The sequence below is a fragment of the Rhinoderma darwinii genome, chromosome 3, assembly GCF_050947455.1.
Source record: "Rhinoderma darwinii isolate aRhiDar2 chromosome 3, aRhiDar2.hap1, whole genome shotgun sequence".
NCBI lineage: Eukaryota > Metazoa > Chordata > Amphibia > Anura > Rhinodermatidae > Rhinoderma > Rhinoderma darwinii.
In genome coordinates, this window is record NC_134689.1 from 380,335,566 (window position 1) to 380,346,740 (window position 11,175).

General features: G+C 38.6%; 2 long non-coding RNA genes across 2 annotated transcripts; both read left to right on the plus strand.

Annotated features, from left to right (window-relative positions):
* The first annotated feature begins 1,379 nt into the window (after positions 1 to 1,379).
* On the plus strand, positions 1,380 to 2,282 carry LOC142750066 (uncharacterized). The gene is made up of 3 exons (XR_012882561.1): positions 1,380 to 1,459; positions 1,571 to 1,627; positions 2,223 to 2,282. It is a non-coding gene; the product is annotated as an uncharacterized LOC142750066 (long non-coding RNA).
* Positions 2,283 to 3,991: 1,709 nt separating this feature from the next.
* LOC142750065 (uncharacterized) lies at positions 3,992 to 5,607 on the plus strand. The gene is made up of 3 exons (XR_012882560.1): positions 3,992 to 4,038; positions 4,843 to 4,884; positions 5,539 to 5,607. It is a non-coding gene; the product is annotated as an uncharacterized LOC142750065 (long non-coding RNA).
* The last annotated feature ends 5,568 nt before the right edge of the window (positions 5,608 to 11,175 follow it).

Sequence of the window (11,175 nt, forward strand, 5' to 3'; positions counted from 1 at the left end):
AATATATAGAATTTTGACTATGTGATTTTCTGTTTTTTTTTAAATATAATCTATCTCTCACTGGTAAAATTAACCTAGCCTAAAAATTCTAGACTGTTCATGTCTTTGACAGTGGGCAAACTTACAAAATCAGCAAGGGATCAAATACTTATTTCCTTCACTGTATATATATATATATTGCTGGTTACACACTCTTTGGAGTGTAATTCCATATTGTCAAAATATGCGCCGGGACGGAATGTGATGACTTCATAAAGCAGATATGTCATCCACCGTTCTTGACCAATCATGGTACGTTCTTCCATGGTGTCATAGTGTGATGACATCATAATGCAGTCATAGGTTTACTTATCACTTTCTCCTTGATTTGACCTCTGATTATGGCGAGTGTACTGAGCAGAATGCTTATTTTCTGGCTTATCTTTGCTTTATTTGTTGCTGAGACAGCAGCATCTGAGAATGACCGACCATCCAGGTCTTCTCCCATCCCAGCTTATGCTGAAGGTAAGAACAATGTCCTTTATTATATGTAATATGGAAGCTTGTAGATAGAAATGCCGCAGTTATGGATTCTCTAGTGTGAAGAACTCCCTTTTATTACATGTGTTTTATACATAGGGGGGATGTAAAGTGGATGACCTCTTAAAAGCAGAACCCCAGGACCCCCGTTATTACGGATCATTTGTCTCAGTACATGAGAGGCCGTTACCTTACTGTAATATACATGTTATGTGCACATAGTATATACTTATCTCTGGTATTGATAGAAATTTAATGATAAAGGAGGTGAAGCCTTTACCGGTGACTACAGATGTACAATGTAGGACCCTCCAGTAATCCACAATCTTCTATTACATATCACTACGATGTTTGGCCCCAGATGTCACCAATGATAATAAAAGGTCGTGGGTTTCATTCTTTTCTTATAGGAGAAACACAACGTGTTTTTCTCAGAGGTTTGAGACAACTCAAACAAATCATGGATGAATTTCAGTCCGTACAAGGTAAGTTTATTTATTGCCACCATTTTATTCTACAATTCTCCTCCCATCTTAAAGGTGATAAAATCTTTGTTATGTCAATCACACAGAGATCACAGTGACCGGACCCCCAACTAATCTAAGAACAAGGGGGTCCTGTCCCCATACTGTAAATTATAAGGAATATTAGAAGTCATGTAGAAATGTCCTCAGCCGGCAGCCTGTTATATGTCATACAGCTCCCTGGTGACTTCTAATATTCTTCTCAGTTACAGTAGGAGATACATGATCCCATATATAATAATAACAGATTGGTACTATAAACATATGATGTATATTATACTCAGGATAGATAATACAGGAAACATAAATAACCAATAAATGGAATGTCCTTCACATAGGAACATCTGATGTACAAACTGAAAAACCTAAAACACGTCTGAGGAAAATTGTGGTGACTCTTCCTCCGACCATCAATGGTAAGTGTCTACTGGATGTCTTCTGTGTCTTCAATGGCAGAAAACTCATTATATTCATCATTTACATTGTTTATTTGATTTTTCTATAATATATTGTTTTATTATTTACAGAAAAGACGTCTGACGAGATAAAACTATCGTCCATCGCCGTGCCAACATCCCCTGCAGGTAATATAATAACACATTATAGAACAGACTCATATCTATCCATAGAGGACATAACGGCTCCGCTTATACATGCAGCAGTCAGGGACAGAAGATACAAGTCTCCATCCCGCACATTGTCTTCTGTGTCCACACTCAACATCCAGGAGGAGGAACCTGAAGATACTTGTGGTCAGCAATGTATAGAAGGACGTCCAGTCAGGGGGAGGAATCCTGGAGACATTTCAGTAGACTAGAACCCCATTACTTCACCATATAGAGTCATGTATTACACTAGAACATGTTCCCTAATGATCCCCCAATGCTGATATATAGGGAGAGTAGAGAACAATAAGGTGTCTACTACATGTGGAGAAGGTGGGGACTGTAAATTATAAGGTATATTAGAAGTCATGTAGAAATGTCCTCAGCCGGCAGCCTGTTATATGACATACAGCTCCCTGGTGAGTTCTAATATTCTTCTCAGTTACAGTAGTAGATACACGATCACATATATAATAATAACGGATTGGTACTTTAAACATATGATGTATATTATACTCAGGATAGATAATACAGGAAACATAAATAACCAATAAATGGAATGTCCTTCACATAGGAACATCTGATGTACAAACTGAAAAACCTAAAACACGTCTGAGGAAAATTGTGGTGACTCTTCCTCCGACCATCAATGGTAAGTGTCTACTGGATGTCTTCTGTGTCTTCAATGGCAGAAAACTCATTATATTCATCATTTACATTGTTTATTTGATTTTTCTATAATATATTGTTTTATTATAAACAGAAAAGACGTCTGGCGAGATAAAACCATCGTCCATCGCCGTGCCAACATCCCCTGCAGGTAATATAATAACACATTACAGAACAGACTCATATCTATCCATAGAGGACATAACGGCTCCGCTTATACATGCAGCAGTCAGGGACAGAAGATACAAGTCTCCATCCCACACATTGTCTTCTGTGTCCACACTCAACATCCAGGAGGAGGAACCTGAAGACACTTGTGGTCAGCAATGTATAGAAGGACGTCCAGTCAGGGGGAGGAATCCTGGAGACATTTCAGTAGACTAGAACCCCATTACTTCACCACATATAGTTATGTAGTACAGAGTTAATGGATTAGGATTAGATCAACAATTTCTCTGTATTTTCTTCCAGGTCCAACAAGTGCAGTAATAACCAGCACAACACAGGGGTTTACATCCCCGACTGCTTCTGATCTACAGGAGATCGGTGAGTTCTCTAGATATATATATTGTCTGTTGTAGTACGAGGCTGACACTGGAATAAGATTCTCCATATATTGGGGTCACTTATTGTTATTTCTTTGTGAATAATTATAATATGTTCTTGTTTATTATAGTAAAGACGTCTGCTGCAACTGAACAACCGTTGCCGACCACCACGACCACATCCCCTGCAGGTAATATAATAACACATTATAGAACAGACTCATATCTATCCATAGAGGACATAACGGCTCCGCTTATACATGCAGCAGTCAGGGACAGAAGATACAAGTCTCCATCCCGCACATTGTCTTCTGTGTCTTGTCAGGAGGAGGAACCTGAAGACACTTGTGGTCAGCAATGTATAGAAGGACGTCCAGTCAGGAGGAGGAATCCTGGAGACATTTCAGTAGACTAGAACCCCATTACTTCACCACATATAGTCATGTAGTACAGAGTTAATGGATTAGGATTAGATCAACAATTTCTCTGTATTTTCTTCCAGGTCTAACAAGTGCAGTAATAACCAGCACAACACAGGGGTTTACATCCCCGACTGCTTCTGATCTACAGGGGATCGGTGAGTTCTCTAGATACATATATTGTCTGTTCTAGTACGAGGCTGATATATAGTATGAAGTATCTATATATAAAGTAGATGATTAATAATGCAGTTTAATGACTTCTATGTAACAGAATAGGCTGGACAAGCTATGAATATATAGTTATGGAGGGTAATTCATGTACTTTCTCACATAGGACACTCCAATGGAATTTCCACCAAAAAACAACTAAAATCCATCATTGTTCCACGTGGAATCCTCCATGGTAAGTTCATCTTGATCTTCTTGTTGTTCTTAGCTTCATATCTTGTTCTTCATGTGGAATCTACAATTAATAAAAATATAACATCTCCAAATGTCCCAGAGTAGAAGAAGCGGAGATGTAGAGGGGACTGGAAATCATGGAAATATTACAGGAAATTTATATGACGCTCTTATCTATAAATAATCGTTCCTAAGAGAGTCTGAATACTCAGTTACATCCCTGTAGTGTATTTGGTAAAAAGGAAATCTTCAATAATAAAAGTGAATGTGAATTTTTATCATACAGGAGAAATCGGTTTTACCACAACAATTCAACCAAAGAAAATCCGGGTTGTATTTAGGAGAAAGCTTGGTAAGTTCTGTCTGAGGAATATCTTTATAACCATTGAGACAATTAATCTCCTGAAAATTACATGTAACTATGACCCAATGTATTTCTATAGACAGTAATTGTCTCGAGGCAGTAGTAATATTACTATCTCATACAAAGAGGGACAATATGGTGATAGATCCACCGCTATGTACAAAGACATACTGCACCCCTTTTCAGACTGGCACGCCACTCACCAGTCTTTATACATGACCCATTAGAATAACATACAAGGATTCGGCTCTTTGTTTTACATGACGCTTTATTCCACTATCAATGAAGAAATTTTTTTTCCTGATGCAGTTCACACTCATATTCTGCATTGACTGACAACATACACTATGTTGTCCTCCAACACACTATACCCCATAGCTTTACTGTGATGAGGGGCCAGTAATCTGGTTTAGTAGAATAAACAATAATGCACTGCAGAGTTGTACATTAGGAGGAAACATCAGAGGACAATGGTAGTGGACTGAATATGATGTAAGGAAATACATGTTCAGTGTTATGGCAATGCCCACTAATGCCACAGCCTGTTACCATTGTATATATCAGTCATTATAAGAGTAGATATACTGCTTACCAGTCACTGTCGGTCATATTTGGCCGTTACCTGAGCACAGAGCGTTATGTTTTTTATCTTATGATTACAAGTTCTTCTATCTATTTCACTACTATAAGCATCACACACTTATATATATATATAATAACACAATATCAGGATTCATAATTTGTTTGCTTTTAACTTATAAACTCTAAAATAATTTTATTACTAATTTTCAGGTCGTAAAATCAATGAGGACATAGAAAAATCCGACCATGCAGGTAACGTCTTCTCCAGTCTATTACATCATTCATATTATATATATAAACTTGTAAAGAATGACCCTCACAGATGTAATAAATAATACTGTACATAGGAAAACATTTATTAACAGACTAACAAGTTAGTGGCTCTACAGGGGTTAAAATCATCTATTTCTCACACTTGACCCTGCAGGGTGACTATATTATTAGTCAAGGAAATGAAATCCCCAGTGACCACGATGTCCCCTCCATGTCACAGGCCAGTACACGGTTAACTAAAGGACCCTGTGATTGTGACATGGGTAGAAGAGGGATTGGGGTCTATTGCAGTCACCAGGGAATATTTAGGTTTTGGGTGTAGTTAGGTCTTGAATAGTAAATAAGTTGCAGTAAATTATTTGCACCTCAGCAGCAGGGTATTTGTTACATCCATGTTTGCGGCTTTTTAGTTTCAGGAGAAAGCCGACACTTTATAGTAGAAATCTAACTGCTCCAAATAATACAATACAAACCAAGCAGAACTGTAGATGCTGCAAATCAATGAGACATTTCTAAGAAATTTGTAGACAATCGTTCTTAATAAAGTGTAAATAATGAGGTAAATATTGTACCAGATCTGGACAACCCACCTCTAGAATAATAAAGGTTAATGGCTGGAATTTTATCATGTAGGTGAAACCGATATACAGAAAGAGCTAAAAATATTAAAGAAGATGATGGCTGGGGCTAAAAAGAAGCACGGTAAGTTCTATGTGAGGTAATTCTTTATAGACACTGAGATAATAACACTTATAATATAACATTGTATCTCATATAAACAGGGAGGTTATCCACCTCTATATACAGACACACAGCAGATCACACAGTAACACATGTAACTCTGAGACTCTGGTTAGGGAACAGTTTTCTGATTGACATAATATCAATTTAATGACATTTCTAACAAGTAAATCATTATAAGATGTCGTTGAGTAAGAGAATATAAGTCACATACACTGGAATGATATGATAGAATTTGTGTTTGTGTCAGGACGGGCAGGTCCAGTGTCATGGTAATGCCCACTAATGCCACAGCCTGTTACCAGTGGATGTCCGTTATGAGAGTAGATATACTATATACCAGTCACTGTCAGTCATATTTGGTCTGGACCTGGGCACAGACTGTTATGTCTCCTATCTTATGATGACAAGTTCTTCTATCTATCCCAATATTAGAAGCATCACACAGTTATAGTTATAATATCACAATATCAGGATTTGTATTACTTATTTTATTTTAGCTTCATGGAATTTTATATGATTTCATTTTTAATTTTTAGCTCGTAAACTCAATGCAGGAAAAACATCTCCTGAGAAGGCAGAAACCATCTACCGTGCAGGTAACGTTTACTTCAGTCTTTAAGATCATTCTTGTCATTGATATAAATGTTATATACACAGATATGGGGCTCATGTACAGCACCATGTTATGTCTCTATACCACCTCCGAGTTATACAGAGTCGTAATATGGCGCGCATAGACATGTGGAGGGTTTTCGGTCTGATTCCATATTAATCTGACATAGAGCGCCTATAGCTCCATAGTACGGAGCTGCAGGAATTGTGTTCTCCTCTGTACAGGCTCCGTGCACACGCCATATACTGACATTTATACATAACATTCACACCAGAAATAAGTAGTGACCAGAAGAAAACATTTACTAATGATGAACTGTGTGACACGTCTTATTTCCAGAATTATCACCAGCGCCACCAGATTATGACGAGGAGTCCTATCCCTGGATGGAAGGCACAACAACTGAACGTAAGCTTCTCTACCCTCCCACATCTCTCATCTCTGTAATACAGTTCTGATAATCAATTATTGATTTTCTAATCTTTTTCTTGTTTTCCAACAGCCTCTTATCAAATAACCATAAAAACAACACCAGCCCGAGCAGCAATCCAGAAACTAAAAGTGCGTCTAGCAGCAGCAAGAAAAATGGCTGCAAAAATGAAAACAACGGCGCATACAGCAGCCGCAATAAGAGCGCCAACCATCCGTACAACAACAGCGCATACAGCAGCCGCAATAACAGCGTCTCCAGCAACACAACAAGATCTTGCAGCCACTGCCAGCATTACAGACGACAGCCTGAGAAAAATCCTGATCATCAGCGGTGCTGTCGGCGTTCCACTCCTGCTGGTCACTGCCCTGTTACTGCTGCTACTAGTGAAGCTGCACAACATTCAGAAATTGCTGGAAAGAGAAAGTGTCTGATGAGCGCTGCTGCTTGTAGAATATCGCTTGTTCTGGCTCTGGCACATGACATCTTGGCTGGTAAAGTAGGTCAACATCTGGATTGAACATAATGGTGTCTGTGAAGGGTTTCGTTGAGAAGACAGGGCCCCGACCTACCATATATCATCTATAATACTGGTGTCTTTTGGGCCCCTCAGACTCCAGGGCCCGGGTGCACCCCGTATAGCTACGCCCCTGTCCATCATTATCATAACTATGAGGACAGTATTAGGGAGTCCTGGTGATTGCCGGTGTGATAGTGAATGTGCGTGTTTCCACCATTATGTCAGTGTAGTGATATCATAGACTGACAATGGCGCACTATTAATTCATCACACATTCTCTGGTAGAAGCAGCTACGAGACTTTCCATTCTCGCTGTGAGGAAAGTGCGATAACAACTGCACAGATATTCATTACTATCAATAAACTTCTACCACTCATCTGTGTCTGTGGAGCGTTGTATTAATAATATTCCTTCCGTGAGTGAAAAGCGACTTCACATATAAAGGGGCGTAGCGAGGAGGGGGCTAGCGGGGAGCTCATAACTTTCTTTTTTTTTTTTGTAAGACGTAGCTATATGACACTGTTTTTTGCAGGACGATTTGTACTTTTTGTACTTGCCAGTTTTTTTTGTACATTTACATTATCATTTAACCCCTTAAGGACCCAGCCTGTTTGGACCTTAACCCCTTCCCGCCGCAACCCTTTTTCAGATTAGCATTTTTGTTTTTTCCTCCCCACCTTCCAAAAGCCATAACGCCTTTATTTTTCGATCGATATAGTACTATGAGGGCTTGATTTTTATGGGACGTGTTGTAGATTTTCATAGCACCATTTATTTTGCCATATAATGTACTAGGAAATGGGAAAAAAATTATTTGTTGGGTAGAAAATGAAAAAAACTGTGATTCCTCCATGTTTTTTTGCGCTCCGTTTTTACGGAATTCACTGTGCAATTAAAACAACATGTTAACTTTATTCTGTGGGTCAATACGATTACGCCGATACCAAATTTATATAGTTTTTTTTCTATATTTTACTACTTTTACAAGTAAAAACCTAAGTGTAAAAAAGAAAATTTATTTTGTGTCGCCAAATTCCGAGAGCCATAACTTTTTTATTTTTCCGTTGATTAAGTAGAATGAGGGCTTATTTTTTGCGGGATAAGCTGTAATTTTTAATGATACCATTATGGTGTAAATGCGATGTCTTGATCACTTTTTATTTCATTATGTGTGGGAGATTAGGTGACCAAAAAATAGAGATTCTGGCGTGTACACTTATTTTTTACGGCGTTCACCGTGCGGGTTAAATAATGATATATTGTAATAGTTCAGACTTTTACGTACGCGGCGATACCAATTATGTTTATTTATTAATTTTTTTACTATGCTCTAGGGGGAAAATGGGAAAAGGTTTTTTTTGTTTTACTTTTAATATATATATTTTTTTTTTACACAAAAAAAAAATGTAACTCATTTTTACTTTTTTTATTAGTCCCCCTAGGGGACTTCAACCAGCGATCGTTAGATCGCTTGCACGATATACTGCAATACTAATGTATTGCAGTATATTGTGATTCTGACAAGCATGAATTAAGCTCATCAAGGCTTAATAGGTGTACAAAGATGGTGGACCTGGGGGCCTTCATTAAGCCCCCAGGCAGCCATAGCAACCATCGCACCCCCCCGCAATTGCGTTGCGGGGGGCGCGATGAGCTGTTAGACGGGGTCGCCCACCTCTTTCTAACGGTTTAAATGCTGCGGTCGGTATTGACAGCAGCATTTAACGAGCTAAACGAGCGGGATCGCGCTTGAGCGCGATGCCGCTCGTTACTTTGATGTGTCGGCTGTAACTAACAGCCGACACCGGCATCGTATGGAGCGGGTTCACTTTGTGAGCCCGCTCCATACTTCCCCTACCCGACTTTGGCGTATGGATAAGTCAAATGTCGGGAAGGGGTTAATGACCAGGCCAGATTTTTCAAATCTGGTATGTCTGACTTTGTCGCAGAATAACTCTGTAATAGTTTTGCTTATCCAAATAATTCTGACATTGTTTTTTTGTCACATGTTAGACTTTATTTAGGTGGTAAAAGTAGATTGATACGATTTGCGTAAACTAATAAAAAAATAAAAAAAATTATGAAATTTTGTAAAAGTTGTAATTTTTCCCTATTTTGAACTGCAATATGTCACATATGTACCTACACACTGTACATTTATTTTTTTTAATATATATTTCCATCTCTTTACACTATTTTGGCAGAACTTTTAAAAAAATAGATACATTTTTGAGCAATTTAGGAGACTTACAAATGTATTAATGATTTTATAAATTTTGAAGTACATTTGGTTTTTCTGCACTAAGCCAAGTTTTCACAGGCTCATAGGTGTCATAATTTTGGAAACCCCCATAAATCATATAAACCCCCATCATTTTTTTTTGTTGCAAGAATTCATGCAAAGCAGATAAAAAAAAAAAAAATTCACTTTTTTCACAAATTGAAGACAGATTTCTTTGTAAAGCGAACATGAGAATGAAGAAACACACCCCAAAATCTATCACCCTGTTTTTCCTGTCTTCATACATACCCACATTGTGGCCCTAATGCGCTGCCTGGACACACGACAGGGCCCAAAAGGAAGGGAGCACCCAGTGGCTTTCAAGACACATATTTTGCTTGAAAATGTTTTAGGCCCCACTGCACATTTGGAGAGGTTTTGAGCTGCCAGAATGATAGAAACTCCACATAGATGACCCAATTTAGAAAACTAGACCCCCTTCAATGTATTTATCTAGGGGTGTAGTGAGCATTTAGACCCTGCCCTGAATTTATGCAAAGCAAGTGGGAAAAATTAGAATTGCTTTTTTTTTTTACAAATGTGTCACTTTCATGAATAGTTTTTTTGTACAAAGCAAAGTAAACTGAGGAAATGCACCCCACATTTTATTGCGCTGGTACTTCTGTGCTAAAAAACAACAACCCAATGAGGCCCTAATCTGCTATTTCGATATGCGACAGGCTTTCATGGCATCATTCTAGCTGGAATAATTTACTGGCACCATTTCATGTCTGCCGAGTCTTTGAGGGACTAGGGCAAAAGAAAAATAACTCAAGTAATTGATAAAACAACAACCCTCAAGATATTCATCTAGGGGTATAATGAGAATTTAATTTTGATTAGACTTTTGCTGAAATCCAAATGATAAGTGGCCAATATGGTAATGAGAAATGGGGTGAAAATTAAGTAGAGAATGAATTAGAAAATAAAGTAATGCAAATGTCTGACGGGACAAAACGAGAGTACAAATAACATAAAAATGTAATAATCTAGTGACGAATGGTATATGCGAAAGCATTCGGGCATACAGAGGCCTGGTTTGTCTGGGCAAGTATCCCACTGGTAGCCTGCGTCTCTTCTTGTTCCATTTTTGAAACACACCCGGCACCTCTTTTGGGGACATCTCTTATTAGCAGTTGGGGGCACTTGGGATGGAAAATTCTGTCCCTGAATTACTCTGCTGGCCTCACTGGAGGTTCTAGTCGTGGTCTCCCCACCCTGGTTTCCAAAAATAAAAAATGTTATGACCATTTCCTGGTAGTTCAGGTAAGGTCCCTGGTTTCCTGCATATAGTAAATGAATTATACAGTGCCATTTGCACAAGATGGATGGCCAATTTTTTGTACCAGACCCTGGACTTTCTAACTGCGCTATAGGGCTGTAGCATTTGGTCGGCAAGGTCCACCCCTCCCATATGTTTATTGTACTGCTGTGTGCAGAGCGGTTTAGTAATGGTGGCATTCGTCCCTCGCACTGAAACAGGACTCCTTTCATCAGCATGGATTAAGGTGATCATGAGGACATCTTTTTTATCCCTGTACGTAACGATCATTATGTCCTCATGACAAAGAGCCCGACTTTCATTGGCCTTTAATTTTAGGTTCACCGGCGCCTTTAGAAGGCCGTTCTTGTTGTGTCTAATTGTGCCGCAAGCCACTGTTTTTTTTTAAATAAAATTTTA